Source organism: Thermobia domestica, chromosome 17 (assembly GCF_964235325.1).
Source record: "Thermobia domestica chromosome 17, izTheDome1.hap1.1, whole genome shotgun sequence".
In the NCBI taxonomy this organism is placed as follows: domain Eukaryota; kingdom Metazoa; phylum Arthropoda; class Insecta; order Zygentoma; family Lepismatidae; genus Thermobia; species Thermobia domestica.
In genome coordinates this window covers 138839407-138857216 of record NC_137470.1, presented here as the reverse complement: position 1 = coordinate 138857216, position 17810 = coordinate 138839407, and positions in this window count along the sequence as shown.

Sequence of the window (17810 nt, the reverse complement as noted above, 5' to 3'; positions counted from 1 at the left end):
CAAAGGAACGTCTTTCTCCACTTGAACTATGTTAAATTCATGAACATTCACAATGATGTCTCCTTCATCAATGCTGGGCAAAGGTTGTCACGGAATTAAACGCCTTTCTATAGTAATCTGGAAAACTTTGAGCCGATTATACATTCACCTACTGTTAGTAGGACCTTATCACAATTTCTATTTTGAATGTGCTAATTCTCGCAGATCATTTTTCTCACAGAAAAAGAACACATCTGGATATACTTAGAAAGTTGGCTACTAGTTATATTGCTATCCACCAAGAAACTTGCCTCCACTTGCTTTACGAAGAATTAATTAACGTTTAGAACGGCGCCTTCTTCATCAATGCCGGGCTAAGGTTCTGAAATGAAAGGCCTTTCTGCTACACTCTGGAAACTCCTGAGGCGATTTTATATGCACCTCCTGTTCTTAAAAGCTTTTCACACTTTCAATTCTGAATGTGCTAATTCTCGCTGATAATTTTTCTTACACACCAAAGACACATAGATATACTTTAAAAGTCGGCTAGCGGTTATTTTGCTACCGAAGAAGACAGCTTTCTCCACTTGATCTATGTTATATTCCTGAACGTTCACAATGATGACTTCTTCTTCAAAGCTGGACTAAGTTTGCCAGGGAATGAAAGGCCTTTCTAGAGTACCCTGGAAACTTTAAAGCCGATTATACATTTACCTCCGTTTTTAAAAGCTTTCCACACTTCCTAATTTGAAAGTGGTAATTCTCACCGATAATTTTTCTTACAAACCAAAGACTCACCTTGATATACATGGAAAGTCGACTACTTGTTATGTTCGTACCCAACAAGACGGCTTCCTCCACTTGAACTATGGTATATTCATGAACGTTCCCAATGATGGCTTCTTCATCAATGATGGACTAAGATTTTCATGGAATGGAACGACTTTCTAGAGAACTCTGGAAAATCTTGCGCCGATTATACATTCACCTACTGTAGTTAGAACCTTGCCACCACTGCCACCACTTGCAATATGGTGAATTCATTAACGTTCGCAATAATGCTGGACTAGGAATGTCCTGAAATGAACGGCGGTTCTTGAGAACTCTGGAAACTTTTGAGTCGATTATTATTTATCTCCTCTTTTTTGGTACATTATCGCACTTTCTATTATGAATGTGCTACTTCTTTATAATTTTTCTTACACACCAAAGAATCACTTTGATATACTTAGAAAGTCTGTTACCAGTTATGTTGAAAGTCCTGAAATGAAAGGCCTTCTTACAGCACTCTCGAAACTCTTGAGCCGATTATACACTCATTTACTGTTGTTAGGACCTTCTCACACTCCTATTTTAAATGTGCTAATTCTCGACGATCATTTTTCTTAGACAAAAGTCTCACCTTGATATACTTAGAAAGTTCTCTACTAGTTATGATCTGACCCAACAAGAAAGCTGCTTCCATTTCAGCTATGGTGTATTCATGATCATTCACTATTGTGAATTCTTTATCAATGCCGGACTAAGGATGTCCTGGAATGAATGTCGTATCTACAGAAAACTGGTAACAATTGAGCTGATTATTTTCTCAGCTCATAATGTTACGAGTTTTTACACGTTTTTTTTAAAAAAAAGCTCAGCTATCAATTCTTCTTATAGACCTCACTTTTGCCATATTTAAAAGATTTGCTACTAGCTATGTGGCGATCGACCAACAGAGCTGATTACACTTGCCCTTTGGTGTGTTCTTTAACGTTAACAATGGTTTCTTCTTGACCAATGTCGGACCGATCTTTCCCTGGAATGAGTCGTTTCCACAAATGTCTGGAAGCATTTGACCCAGTTATACTTTCAATTCATATTGATACAAGCTTTTACATTTGTTATTATGGATGTGGGAATGGTTACCGATTATTATTCTTACACACCTCACACTTACCTTTATATATTTAAAAGGTTGTCTACTAGTTATGTGCCGATCCACCAAGAGAAGTGTTTTCACTTGTGTATGGCGTCTTCATTAACGTTCACAATGGTTTCTTCTTCATTAATATCGTACTAAGTTTGCTTTGACATGAGAAGCGCTCCTAGGGAAGTCTGGAAAGACTTAACCCGATCATGTATTCAACTTTTATTCTTACTAGCCTTTAGGCTTGCTACGATGGATGTGCAAATGCTCATCGATCCGTTCTCTTCCAGTCCGAGCACTTGAAATATTTCAACATTTGGTTTTAGTTTTGTTACCATACACAAGAAAGCTGTTTCCACTTACCCAATGGTATCTTCGTTAACGTTCACAATGGATTCTTCTTCAACAATGTAGGCCTAAGGTTGCCCTGAAATGAGAATTGTTTGGAGAGAAGTCTGGAAAGACCTGTGGCGATTATACATTCAACGCATGCTGTTACGAGATTTACACTTTTATTGAATACAAAAATGAGGACCGATATTTTCTACACACGCCACGCTTGTCTTAACATATTAAAAAAAAAAGATTTTCTCTCTGTAATGTTGCTGTCCACGAAAAGAGCTGCTTCCACTTGCCCTATGGTGAATTCATTAACGTTCAGAATGGCGCCTTCTTCATCAATGCTGGACTAGGGTTGTCCTAAAATGAATGGCCTTTCCACAGCACTCTGCAAACTCTTGAGAGATTATATATTAAATTCTTGTTGTTAGGACCTCCTCTCACTTTGTATTATGAATGTGCTAATCTCGCCGAACATTTTTTTTTTTACAGAAAAAGACTAATCTTGATATACTTAGAAAGTTGGTTACTAGTTATGTTGCTATTAACCAAGAAAGCTGCTTGCACTTGCCCTATAGTATATTCATTAAGGTTCACAATGACGCCTACTCCTTCAATGCAGCACTAAAGTTTTCCTGGGATGAAAGGCCTTTCTACAGCACTCTGGAAACTCTTGAGCCGATTATACACTCATCTCTTGTTCTTCAAAGCTTTTCACACTTTCAACATTGAATCTGCTAATTCTCGCCGATAATTTTTCTTTGTGAAAAAAGGCTCATCTTGATACACTTAGAAAGTTGGCTACTAGTTATGTTGCTATCCACCAAAAAAGATGCTTCCATTTGCCCTATTGTATCTTCGTTAATGTTCACAATGATGTCCTCTTCATTAATGCTGGACTAAGGTTGTCCTGGAATAAAAGGCCTTTCTGCATCACTCTGGAAACTCTTGAGCCGATAATACATTCACCTCCTGCTGTCAGGAAGTTCTCACACTTTCTACAATGATTGCTAATTACCGCAGATCACTTTTCATACACACCAAAAACTCATCTTGATGTTCTTAGTAAGTTGGCTACGAGTTATTTTGCCATCCACCAAGAAAGCTGCTTCCACCTACCCTATGGTGAATTTATTTACGATCACAATGACCCGTTCTTCATTAATATTGGACTAAGGTTATACTGAAATAAAAGGCTCTTCTAGATCACTCTGGAAACTTTTGAGCCGATTATACATTCACCATCTGTTCTTAATGGTTTTTTACACTTTCTATTATCAATGTGCAAATTCTCGCCGATAATTTTTCTAACAGACGAAAGACTCAGCTTGTTCTACTTAAAAAGTTAGCTACTAGTTATGTTGCTATTGACCAAGAAAGCAGCTTCCGCTTGCCCTATGGTGAACACATTAACGTTTACAATGATGCCTTCTTCATCCATGCTGGAATAACGTTGTCATGAATGCACACGAATGCACAGTTTCTTTTATGCATGTGCTAATTCTCGCCGATCATTTTTCTTACTGGTCAAAGACAAATCTTGATATACTTAGGAAGTTGGCTACTAGTTATGTTGCTTTCCACGAAGAAAGCGGCTTCCATCTGCCCTACGGAAAATTCATTAACGATCAGAAAGGCGCTTTCTTCATCAATGCCGGGCTAAAGTTGTCCTGAAATGAAAGGCATTTCTGCAGCACTCTGGAAACTCTTGAGCCGATTATACTCCACTTGAACTATGGTATATTCATGAACGTTCCCAATGATGGCATCTTTATCAATGTAACGCCTTTCTAGAGAACTCTGGAAAATCTTGAGCCGATTATACATTCACCTACTGCTGCTAGGACCTTCTCACGCTTTCTATTTTGAATGTGCTAATTCTCGCCGATCATTTTTCTTACAGAAAAAGAACACATCTGGATATACTTAGAAAGTTGGTTACTAGTTATATTAGTATCCACCAAGAAAGCTGCCTCCACTTCCCCTATGAAGAATTTATTAACGTTTAGAATGGCGCCTTCTTCATCAGTGACGGACCAAGGTTGTCCTGAAATGAAATGCCTTTCTACACTATTCTTGAAACTCTTGAGCCGATTATACATTCTCCTGGTGTTGTTAAAAGCTTTTCATTCCCTCTTTTACGAATGTGCTAATTGTAGCCGATAATTGTTCTTTTTAAAAAAAGGCTCATCTTGATATACTTAGGAATTCAGCTACTAGTTATGTTGCTGCCCAAAGGAACGTCTTTCTCCACTTGAACTATGTTAAATTCATGAACGTTCACAATGATGTCTTCTTCATCAATGCTGGGCAAAGGTTGTCACGGAATGAAACGCCTTTCTAGAGTAATCTGGAAAATTTTGAGCCGATTATACATTCACCTACTGTTATTAGGACCTTCTCACAATTTCTATTTTGAATGTGCTAATTCTCGCTGATCATTTTTCTCACAGAAAAAGAACACATCTGGATATACTTAGAAAGTTGGCTACTAGTTATATTGCTATCCACCAAGAAACTTGCCTCCACTTGCTTTACGAAGTATTAATTAACGTTTAGAATGGCGTCTTCTTCATCAATGCCGGGCTAAGGTTGTCCTGAAATGAAAGGCCTTTCTGCTGCACTCTGGAAACTCTTGAGCCGATTTTATATTCACCTCCTGTTCTTAAAAGCTTTTCACACTTTTAATTCTGAATGTGCTAATTCTCGATGACAATTTTTCTTACATACCAAAGACACATAGATATACTTAAAAACTCGGCTACCTGTTATTTTGCTACCGAAGAAGAGAGCTTCCTCCACTTGATGTATGTTATATTCCTGAACGTTCACAATGATGACTTCTTCTTCAAAGCTGGACTAAGTTTGCCAGGGAATGAAAGGCCTTTCTACAGTACTCTGGAAACTTTAAAGCCGATTATACATTCACCTCCGTTTTTAAAAATTTCCACACTTTCTATTTTGAATGTGCTAATTCTCACCGATAATTTTTCTTACAAACCAAAGACTCACCTTGATATACATGGAAAGTCGACTACTTGTTATGTTCGTACCCAACAAGACGGCTTCCTCCACTTGAACTATGGTATATTCATGAACGTTCCCAACGATGACTTCTTCAATAATGATGGACTAAGATTGTCATGGAATGGAACGACTTTCTAGAGAACTCTGGAAAATCTTGTGCCGATTATACATTCACCTACTGTTGTTAGGACCTTGCCACCACTGCCACCACTTGCAATATGGTGAATTCATTAACGTTTGCAATAATGCCTGCATCAATAATGCTGGACTAGGGTTGTCCTGAAATGAAGGGCTGTTCTTGAGAACTCTGGAAACTCTTGAGTCGATTATTATTCATTTCCTGTTTTTTGGGACATTATCGCACTTTCTATTATGAATGTGCTTCTTCTTTATAATTTTTCTTACACACCAAAGAATCACTTTGATATACTTAGAAAGTCGGATACCAGTCGGTACATTCCACGCATGCTGTTACGAGATTTACACTTTTATTGAATACAAAAATGAGGACCGATATTTTCTACACACGCCACGCTTGTCTTACCATATCTTAAAAAAAATATTTTCTCTCTGTAATGTTGCTGTCCACGAAAAGAGCTGCTTCCACTTGCCCTATGGTGAATTCATTAACGTTCAGAATGGCGCCTTCTTCATCAATGCTGAACTAGGGTTGTCCTAAAATGAATGGCCTTTCTACAGCACTCTGCAAACTCTTGAGAGATTATATATTAAATTCTTGTTGTTAGGAGCTCCTCTCACTTTGTATTATGAATGTGCTAATCTCGCCGAACATTTTTTTTACAGAAAAATACTCATCTTGATATACTTAGAAAGTTGGTTACTAGTTATGTTGCTATTAACCAAGAAAGATGCTTCCATTTGCCCTATTGTATCTTCGTTCACAATGACGCCTACCCCTTCAATGCAGCACTAAAGTTTTCCTGGGATGAAAGGCCTTTCTACAGCACTCTGGAAACTCTTGAGCCGATTATACACACATCTCTTGTTCTTCAAAGCTTTTCACACTTTCAACATTGAATCTGCAAATTCTCGCCGATAATTTTTCTTTGTGAAAAAAGGCTCATCTTGATACACTTAGAAAGTTGGCTACTAGTTATGTTGCTATCCACCAAAAAAGATGCTTCCATTTGCCCTATTGTATCTTCGTTAATGTTCACAATGATGTCCTCTTCATTAATGCTGGACTAAGGTTGTCCTGGAATGAAAGGCCTTTCTGCATCACTCTGGAAACTCTTGAGCCGATAATACATTCACCTCCTGCTGTCAGGAAGTTCTTACACTTTCTACAATGAATGATAATTATCGCAGATCATTTTTCATACAGACCAAAAACTCATCTTGATGTTCTTAGTAAGTTGGCTACGAGTTATTTTGCCATCCACCAAGAAAGCTGCTTCCACCTACCTTATGGTGAATTTATTTACGATCACAATGACCCGTTCTTCATTAATATTGGACTAAGGTTATCCTGAAATAAAAGGCTCTTCTAGACCACTCTGGAAACTCTTGAGCCGATTATACATTCACCATCTGTTCTTAATGGTTTTTTACACTTTCTATTATCAATGTGCAAATTCTCGCCGATAATTTTTCTAACAGACGGAAGACTCACCTTGTTCTACTTAAAAAGTTAGCTACTAGTTATGTTGTTATTGACCAAGAAAGCAGCTTCCGCTTGCCCTATGGTGAATACATTAACGTTTACAATGATGCCTTCTTCATCCATGCTGGAATAACGTTGTCATGAATGCACACGAATGCACAGTTTCTTTTATGCGTGTGCTAATTCTCGCCGATCATTTTTCTTACTGGTCAAAGACAAATCTTGATATACTTAGGAAGTTGGCTACTAGTTATGTTGCTTTCCACGAAGAAAGCGGCTTCCATCTGCCCTACGGAAAATTCATTAACGATCAGAAAGGCGCCTTCTTCATCAATGCCGGGCTAAGGATGTCCTGAAATGAAAGGCATTTCTGCTGCACTCTGGAAACTCTTGAGCCGATTATACTCCACTTGAACTATGGTATATTCATGAACGTTCCCAATGATGGCATCTTTATCAATGTAACGCCTTTCTAGAGAACTCGGGAAAATCTTGAGCCGATTATACATTCACCTACTGCTGCTAGGACCTTCTCACGCTTTCTATTTTGAATGTGCTAATTCTCGCCGATCATTTTTCTTACAGAAAAAGAACACATCTGGATATACTTAGAAAGTTGGTTACTAGCTATATTACTATCCACCAAGAAAGCTGCCTCCACTTCCCCTATGAAAAATTTATTAACGTTTAGAATGGCGCCTTCTTCATCAGTGACGGACCAAGGTTGTCCTGAAATGAAATGGCTTTCTACACTATTCTTGAAACTCTTGAGCCGATTATACATTCTCCTGGTGTTGCTAAAAGCTTTTCATTCCCTCTATTACGAATGTGCTAATTGTAGCCGATAATTGTTCTTTTTAAAAAAAGGCTCATCTTGATATACTTAGGAATTCAGCTACTAGTTATGTTGCTGCCCAAAGGAACGTCTTTCTCCACTTGAACTATGTTAAATTCATCAACGTTCACAATGATGTCTTCTTCATCAATGCTGGGCAAAGGTTGTCACGGAATTAAACGCCTTTCTAGAGTAATCTGGAAAACTTTGAGCCGATTATACATTCACCTACTGTTATTAGGACCTTCTCACAATTTCTATTTTGAATGCGCTAATTTTCGCTGATCATTTTTCTCACAGAAAAAGAACACATCTGGATATACTTAGAAAGTTGGCTACTAGTTATATTGCTATCCACCAAGAAACTTGCCTCCACTTGCTTTACGAAGAATTAATTAACGTTTAGAATGGCGTCTTCTTCATCAATGCCGGGCTAAGGTTGTCCTGAAATGAAACAGCTTTCTGCTGCACTCTGGAAACTTTTGAGCCGATTTTATATTCACCTCCTGTTCTTAAAAGCTTTTCACACTTTCAATTTTGAATGTGCTAATTCTCGCTGACAATTTTTCTTACACACCAAAGACACATAGATATACTTAAAAACTCGGCTACCTGTTATTTTCCTACCGAAGAAGAGAGCTTCCTCCACTTGATCTATGTTATATTCCTGAACGTTCACAAAGATGGCTTCTTCTTCAAAGCTGGACTAAGTTTGCCAGGGAATGAAAGGCCTTTCTACAGTACTCTGGAAACTTTAAAGCCGATTATACATTCACCTCCGTTTTTAAAAATTTCCACACTTTCTATTTTGAATGTGCTAATTCTCACCGATAATTTTTCTTACAAACCAAAGACTCACCTTGATATACATGGAAAGTCGACTACTTGTTATGTTCGTACCAACAAGACGGCTTCCTCCACTTGAACTATGGTATATTCATGAACGTTCCCAATGATGGCTTCTTCATCAATGATGGACTAAGATTGTCATGGAATGGAACGACTTTCTAGAGAACTCTGGAAAATTTTGCGCCGATTATACATTCACCTACTGTTGTTAGGACCTTGCCACCACTGCCACCACTTGCAATATGGTGAATTCATTAACGTTCGCAATAATCCTGGACTAGGAATGTCCTGAACTGAAGGGCGGTTCTTGAGAACTCTGGAAACTCTTGAGTCGATTATTATTTATCTCCTGTTTTTTGGGACATTATCGCACTTTCTATTATGAATGTGCTTCTTCTTTATAATTTTTCTTACACACCAAAAAATCACTTTGATATACTTAGAAAGTCGGTTACCAGTTATGTTCAAAGTCCTGAAATGAAAGGCCTTTTTACAGCACTCTCGAAACCCTTGAGCCGATTATACACTCATTTACTGTTGTTAGGACCTTCTCACACTTTCTCTTATGTATGTGCTAATTCTCGCCGATCATTTTTCTTACTGACCAAAGACAAATATTGTTAGACTTAGGAAGTTGGCTACTAGTTATGTTGCTTTCCAAGAAGAAAGCGGCTTCCATTTGCCCTACGGAGAATTCACTAACGATCAAAATGGCGCCTTCTTCATCAATGCCGGGCTAAGGTTGTCCTGAAATGAATGGCATTTCTGCAGCACTCTGGAAACTCTTGAGCCGATTATACTCCACTTGAACTATGGTATATTCATGAACGTTCCCAATAATGGCTTATTCATGAATGCTGGACTAAGATTGTCACGGAATGAAACGCCTTTCTAGCGAACTCTGGAAAATCTTGAGCCGATTATACATTCACCATCTGTTCTTAATGGTTTTTTACACTCTCTCTTATCAATGTGCAAATTCTCGCCGATAATTTTTCTAACAGACGAAAGACTCACCTTGTTCTACTCAAAAAGTTAGCTACTAGTTATGTTGCTATTCACCAAGAAAGCAGCTCCCGCTTGCCCTATGGTGAATACATTAACGTTTACAATGATGCATTCATCAATGCTGGAATAACGTTGTCATGAATGCACACTTTCTTTTATGCATGTGCTAATTCTCACCGATCATTTTTCTTACTAATCAAAGACAAATATTGATATACTTAGAAATTTGGCTACTAGCTATGTTGCTTTCCAAGAAGAAAGCGGCTTCCATTTGCCCTATGGATAATTCATTAACGATCAGAAAGGCGCCTTCTTCATCAATGCTGGGCTAAGGTTGTCGCGAAATGAAAGGCCTTTCTGCTGCACTCTGGAATCTCTTGAGCCGATTATATATTCACCTCCTGTTCTTAAAAGCTTTTCACATTTTCAATTCTCAATGTGCTAATTCTCGCTGATAATTTTTCCTACACAACAAAGACTCACATAGATATACAAAAATTCGGCTACTAGTTATTTTGCTACCGAAGAAGACAGCTTCCTCCACTTGAAATATGTTATATTCCTGAACGTTCACAATGATGGCTTCTTCTTCAAAGCTGGACTAAGTTTGCCAGAGAAGGAAAGGCATTTCTAGAGTACTCTGGAAACTTTAAAGCTGATTATACATTCACCTACTGTTCTAGGACCTTCTCACGCTTTCTATTTTGAATGTGCTAGTTCTCGCCGATCATTTTTCTTACAGAAAAAAAACACATCTGGATATACCTAGAAAGTTGGCTGCAAGTTATTTTGCTATCCACCAAGAAACTTGCCACCACTTGTTTTACGAAAAATTAATTAACGTTTAGAATGGCGCCTTCATCAATGCCGGGCTACGGTTGTCCTGAAATGAAAGGAATTTCTGCTGCACTCTGGAAACTCTTGAGCCGATTATATATTCACCTCCTGTTCTTAAAAGTTTTTCACACTTTCAATTCTGAATGTGCTAATTCTCGCTGACAATTTTTCATACACACCAAAGACACATAGATATACTTTAAAAGTCGGCTACCTGTTATTTTGCTACCGAAGAAGACAGCTTCCTCCACTTGATCTATGTTATATTCCTGAACGTTCACAATGATGACTTCTTCTTCAAAGCTGGGCTAAGTTTGCCAGGGAATGAAAGGCCTTTCTACAGTACTCTGGAAACTTTAAAGCCGATTATACATTCACCTCCGTTTTTAAAAACTTTCCACACTTCCTATTTTGAAAGTGCTAATTCTCACCGATAATTTTTCTTACAAACCAAAGACTCACCTTGATATACATGGAAAGTCGACTACTTGTTATGTTCGTACCCAACAAGACGGCTTCCTCCACTTGAACTATGGTATATTCATGAACGTTCCCAATGATGGCTTCTTCATCAATGATGGACTAAGATTGTCATGGAATGGAACGACTTTCTAGAGAACTCTGGAAAATCTTGCGCCGATTATACATTCACATACTGTTGTTAGGACCTTGCCACCACTGCCACCACTTGCAATATGGTGAATTCATTAACGTTCGCAATAATCCTGGACTAGGAATGTCCTGAACTGAAGGGCGGTTCTTGAGAACTCTGGAAACTCTTGAGTCGATTATTATTTATCTCCTGTTTTTTGGGACATTATCGCACTTTCTATTATGAATGTGCTACTTCTTTATAATTTTTCTTACACACCAAAGAATCACTTTCATATACTTAGAAAGTCGGTTACCAGTTATGTTGAAAGTCCTGAAATGAAAGGCCTTTTTACAGCACTCTCGAAACTCTTGAGCCGATTATAGACTCATTTACTGTTGTTAGGACCTTCTCACACTTTCTATTTTAAATGTGCTAATTATCGACGATCATTTTTCTTAGACAAAAGACTCACCTTGATATACTTACAAAGTTCTCTACGTAGTTATGATCTGACCCAACAAGAAAGCTGCTTCCATTTCAGCTATGGTGTATTCATGATCATTCACTATTGTGAATTCTTTATCAATGTCGGACTAAGGATGTCCTGGAATGAATGTCGTATCTACAGAAGACTGGTAACAATTGAGCTGATTATTTTTTCAGCTCATAATGTTACGAGTTTTTACACTTTTTTTTAAGAAAAGCTCAGCTATCAATTCTTCTTATAGACCTCACTTTAGCCATATTTAAAAGATTTTCTACTAGCTATGTGGCGATCGACCAACAGAGCTGATTACACTTGCCCTTTGGTGTGTTCTTTAACGTTAACAATGGTTTCTTCTTGACCAATGTCGGACCGATCTTTCCCTGGAATGAGTCGTTTCCTCAAATGTCTGGAAGCATTTGACCCAGTTATACTTTCAATTCATATTGATATAAGCTTTTACATTTGTTATTATGGATGTGGGATTGTTACCGATTATTATTCTTACACACCTCACGCTTACCTTTATATATTTAAAAGGTTGGCTACTAGTTATGTGCCGATCCACCAAGAGAAGTGTTTTCACTTGTGTATGGCGTCTTCATTAACGTTCACAATGGTTTCTTCTTCATTAATATCGTACTAAGTTTGCTTTGAAATGAGAAGCGCTCCTAGGGAAGTCTGGAAAGACTTAACCCGATCATGTATTCAACTTTTGTTCTTACTAGCCTTTAGGCTTGCTACGATGGATGTGCAAATGCTCATCGATCCGTTCTCTTCCAGTCCGAGCACTTGAAATATTTCAACATTTGGCTTTAGTTTTGTTACCATACACATGAAAGCTGTTTCCACTTACCCAATGGTATCTTCGTTAACGTTCACAATGGATTCTTCTTCAACAATGTAGGCCTAAGGTTGCCCTGGAATGAGAATTGTTTCGAGAGAAGTCTGGAAAGACCTGTGGCAATTATACATTCAACGCATGCTGTTACGAGATTTACACTTTTATTGAATACAAAAATGAGGACCGATATTTTCTACACACGCCACGCTTGTCTTAACATATTTTAAAAAAAATATTTTCTCTCTGTAATGTTGCTGTCCACGAAAAGAGCTGCTTCCACTTGCCCTATGGTGAATTCATTAACGTTCAGAATGGCGCCTTCTTCATCAATGCTGAACTAGGGTTGTCCTAAAATGAATGGCCTTTCTACAGCACTCTGCAAACTCTTGAGAGATTATATATTAAATTCTTGTTGTTAGGACCTCCTCTCACTTTGTATTATGAATGTGCTAATCTCGCCGAACATTTTTTTTTACAGAAAAAGACTCATCTTGATATACTTAGAAAGTTGGTTACTAGTTATGTTGCTATTAACCAAGAAAGCTGCTTGCACTTGCCCTATAGTATATTCATTAAGGTTCACAATGACGCCTACTCCTTCAATGCAGCACTAAAGTTTTCCTGGGATGAAAGGCCTCTCTACAGCACTCTGGAAACTCTTGAGCCGATTATACACTCATCTCTTGTTCTTCAAAGCTTTTTACACTTTCAACATTGAATCTGCTAATTCTCGCCGATAATTTTTCTTTGTGAAAAAAGGCTCATCTTGATACACTTAGAAAGTTGGCTACTAGTTATGTTGCTATCCACCAAAAAAGATGCTTCCATTTGCCCTATTGTATCTTCGTTAATGTTCACAATGATGTCCTCTTCATTAATGCTGGACTAAGGTTGTCCTGGAATGAAAGGCCTTTCTGCATCACTCTGGAAACTCTTGAGCCGATAATACATTCACCTCCTGCTGTCAGGAAGTTCTCACACTTTCTACAATGATTGCTAATTATCGCAGATCATTTATCATACAGACCAAAAACTCATCTTGATGTTCTTAGTAAGTTGGCTACGAGTTATTTTGCCATCCACCAAGAAAGCTGCTTCCACCTACCCTATGGTGAATTTATTTACGATCACAATGACCCGTTCTTCATTAATATTGGACTAAGGTTATCCTGAAATAAAAGGCTCTTCTAGACCACCCTGGAAACTCTTGAGCCGATTATACATTCACCATCTGTTCTTAATGGTTTTTTACACTTCGTATTATCAATGTGGTTATTCTCGCCGATAATTTTTCTAACAGACGAAAGATTCACCTTGTTCTACTTAAAAAGTTAGCTACTAGTTATGTTGCTATTGACCAAGAAAGCAGCTTCCGCTTCCCTATGGTGAATACATTAACGTTTACAATGATGCCTTCTTCATCCATGCTGGAATAACGTTGTCATGAATGCACACGAATGCACAGTTTCTTTTATGCATGTGCTAATTCTCGCCGATCATTTTTCTTACTGGTCAAAGACAAATCTTGATATACTTAGGAAGTTGGCTACTAGTTATGTTGCTTTCAAAGAAGAAAGCGGCTTCCATCTGCCCTACGGAAAATTCATTAACGATCAGAAAGGCGCCTTCTTCATCAATGCCGGGCTAAGGTTGTCCTGAAATGAAAGGCATTTCTGCTGCACTCTGGAAACTCTTGAGCCGATTATACTCCACTTGAACTATGGTATATTCATGAACGTTCCCAATGATGGCATCTTTATCAATGTAACGCCTTTCTAGAGAACTCGGGAAAATCTTGAGCCGATTATACATTCACCTACTGCTGCTAGGACCTTCTCACGCTTTCTATTTTGAATGTGCTAATTCTCGCCGATCATTTTTCTTACAGAAAAAGAACACTTCTGGATATACTTAGAAAGTTGGTTACTAGTTATATTACTATCCACCAAGAAAGCTGCCTCCACTTCCCCTATGAAGAATTTATTAACGTTTAGAATGGCGCCTTCTTCATCAGTGACGGACCAAGGTTGTCCCGAAATGAAATGCCTTTCTACACTATTCTTGAAACTCTTGAGCCGATTATACATTCTCCTCGTGTTGCTAACAGCTTTTCATTCCCTCTATTACGAATGTGCTAATTGTAGCCGATAATTGTTCTTTTTAAAAAAAGGCTCATCTTGATATACTTAGGAATTCAGCTACTAGTTATGTTGCTGCCCAAAGGATCGTCTTTCTCCACTTGAACTATGTTAAATTCATGAACGTTCACAATGATGTCTTCTTCATCAATGCTGGGCAAAGGTTGTGACGGAATGAAACGCCTTTCCAGAGTAATCTGGAAAACTTTGAGCCGATTATACATTCACCTACTGTTATTAGGACCTTCTCACAATTTCTATTTTGAATGTGCTAATTTTCGCTGATTATTTTTCTCACAGAAAAAGAACACATCTTGATATACTTAGAAAGTTCGCTACTAGTTATATTCCTATCCACCAAGAAACTTGCCTCCACTTGCTTTACGAAGAATTAATTAACGTTTAGAATGGCGTCTTCTTCATCAATGCCGGGCTAAGGTTGTCCTGAAATGAAAGGCCTTTCTGCTGCACTCTGGAAACTCTTGAGCCGATTTTATATTCACCTCCTGTTCTTAAAAGCTTTTCACACTTTCAATTCTGAATGTGCTAATTCTCGCTGACAATTTTTCTTACACACCAAAGACACATAGATATACTTAAAAACTCGGCTACCTGTTATTTTGCTACCGAAGAAGAGAGCTTCCTCCACTTGATCTATGTTATATTCCTGAACGTTCACAAAGATGGCTTCTTCTTCAAAGCTGGACTAAGTTTGCCAGGGAATGAAAGGCCTTTCTAGAGTACTCTGGATACTTTAAAGCCGATTATACATTCACCTCCGTTTTTAAAAATTTCCACACTTTCTATTTTGAATGTGCTAATTCTCACCGATAATTTTTCTTACAAACCAAAGACTCACCTTGATATACATGGAAAGTCGACTACTTGTTATGTTCGTACCCAACAAGACGGCTTCCTCCACTTGAACTATGTTATATTCATGAACGTTCCCAACGATGACTTCTTCAATAATGATGGACTAAGATTGTCATGGAATGGAACGACTTTCTAGAGAACTCTGGAAAATCTTGTGCCGATTATACATTCACAATCTGTTCTTAATGGTTTTTTACACTTTCTCTTATCAATGTGCAAATTCTCGCCGATAATTTTTCTAACAGACGAAAGACTCACCTTGTTCTACTCAAAAAGTTAGCTACTAGTTATGTTGCTATTCACCAAGAAAGCAGCTCCCGCTTGCCCTATGGTGAATACATTAACGTTTACAATGATGCATTCATCAATGCTGGAATAACGTTGTTATGAATGCACACTTTCTTTTATGCATGTGCTAATTCTCACCGATCATTTTTCTTACTAATCAAAGACAAATATTGATATACTTAGAAATTTGGCTACTAGTTGTGTTGCTTTCCAAGAGGAAAGCGGCTTCCATTTGCCCTATGGATAATTCATTAACGATCAGAAAGGCGCCTTCTTCATCAATGCTGGGCTAAGGTTGTCGTGAAATGAAAGGCCTTTCTGCTGCACTCTGGAAACTCTTGAGCCGATTATATATTCACCTCCTGTTCTTAAAAGCTTTTCACATTTTCAATTCTCAATGTGCTAATTCTCGCTGATAATTTTTCCTACACAACAAAGACTCACATAGATATACAAAAAAGTCGGCTACTAGTTATTTTGCTACCGAAGAAGACAGCTTCCTCCACTTGAAATATGTTATATTCCTGAACGTTCGCAATGATGGCTTCTTCTTCAAAGCTGGACTAAGTTTGCCAGGGAATGAAAGGCATTTCTAGAGTACTCTGGAAACTTTAAAGCCGATTATACATTCACCTACTGTTCTAGGACCATCTCACGCTATCTATTTTGAATGTGCTAGTTCTCGCCGATCATTTTTCTTACAGAAAAAGAACACATCTGGATATACTTAGAAAGTTGGTTACTAGTTATATTGCTATCCACCAAGAAAGCAGCCTCCACTTGCCCTATGAAAAATTTATTAACGTTTAGAATGGCGCCTTCTTCATCAGTGACGGGACAAGGTTGTCCTGAAATGAAATGCCTTTCTACAGTATTCTTGAAACTCTTGAGCCGATTATACATTCTCCTCGTGTTGCTAGAAGCTTTTCATTCCCTCTATTACGAATGTGCTTATTGTAGCCGATAATTGTTCTTTTTAAAAAAAGGCTCATCCTGATATACTTAGAAAGTCAGCTACTAGTTATGTTGCTACCCAAAGGAACGTCTTTCTCCACTTGAACTATGTTAAATTCATGAACGTTCACAATGATGTCTTCTTCATCAATGCTGGGCAAAGGTTGTCACGGAATGAAACGCCTTTCTAGAGTAATCTGGAAAACTTTGAACCGATTATGCATTCACCTACTGTTATTAGGACCTTCTCACACTTTCTATTTTGAGTGTGCTAATTCTCGCTGATCATTTTTCTTACAGAAAAAGAACACATCTGGATATACCTAGAAAGTTGGCTGCAAGTTATTTTGCTATCCACCAAGAAACTTGCCTCCACTTGTTTTACGAAGAATTAATTAACGTTTAGAATGGCGCCTTCATCAATGCCGGGCTACGGTTGTCCTGAAATGAAAGGAATTTCTGCTGCACTCTGGAAACTCTTGAGCCGATTATATATTCACCTCCTGTTCTTAAAAGTTTTTCACACTTTCAATTCTGAATGTGCTAATTCTCGCTGACAATTTTTCATACACACCAAAGACACATAGATATACTTAAAATGTCCGGTACCTGTTATTTTGCTAACGAAGAAGACAGCTTCCTCCACTTGATCTATGTTATATTCCTGAACGTTCACAATGATGGCTTCTTCTTCAAAGCTGGACTAAGTTTGCCAGGGAATGAAAGACTTTTCTAGAGTACTCTGGAAACCTTTGAGCTGATTATACATTCACCTCCGTTTTTAAAATCTATCCACACTTTCTCTTTTGAATATGCTAATTCTCACCGATAATTTTTCTTACAAACCAAAGACTCACCTTGATATACATGGAAAGTCGACTACTTGTTATGTTCGTACCCAACAAGACGGCTTCCTCCATTTGAACTATGGTATATTCATGAACGTTCCCAATGATGGTTTTTCATCAATGATGTTCTAAGATTGTCATGGAATGGAACGACTTTCTAGAGAACTCTGGAAAATCTTGCGCCGATTATGCATTCACCTACTGTTGTTAGGACCTTGCCACCACTGCCACCACTTGCAATATGGTGAATTCATTAACGTTCGCAATAATGCCTGCATCAACAATGCTGGACTAGGGTTGTCCTGAAATAAAGGGCGGTTCTTGAGAACACTGGAATTTCTTGAGTCGATTATTATTAATCTCCTGTTTTTTGGGA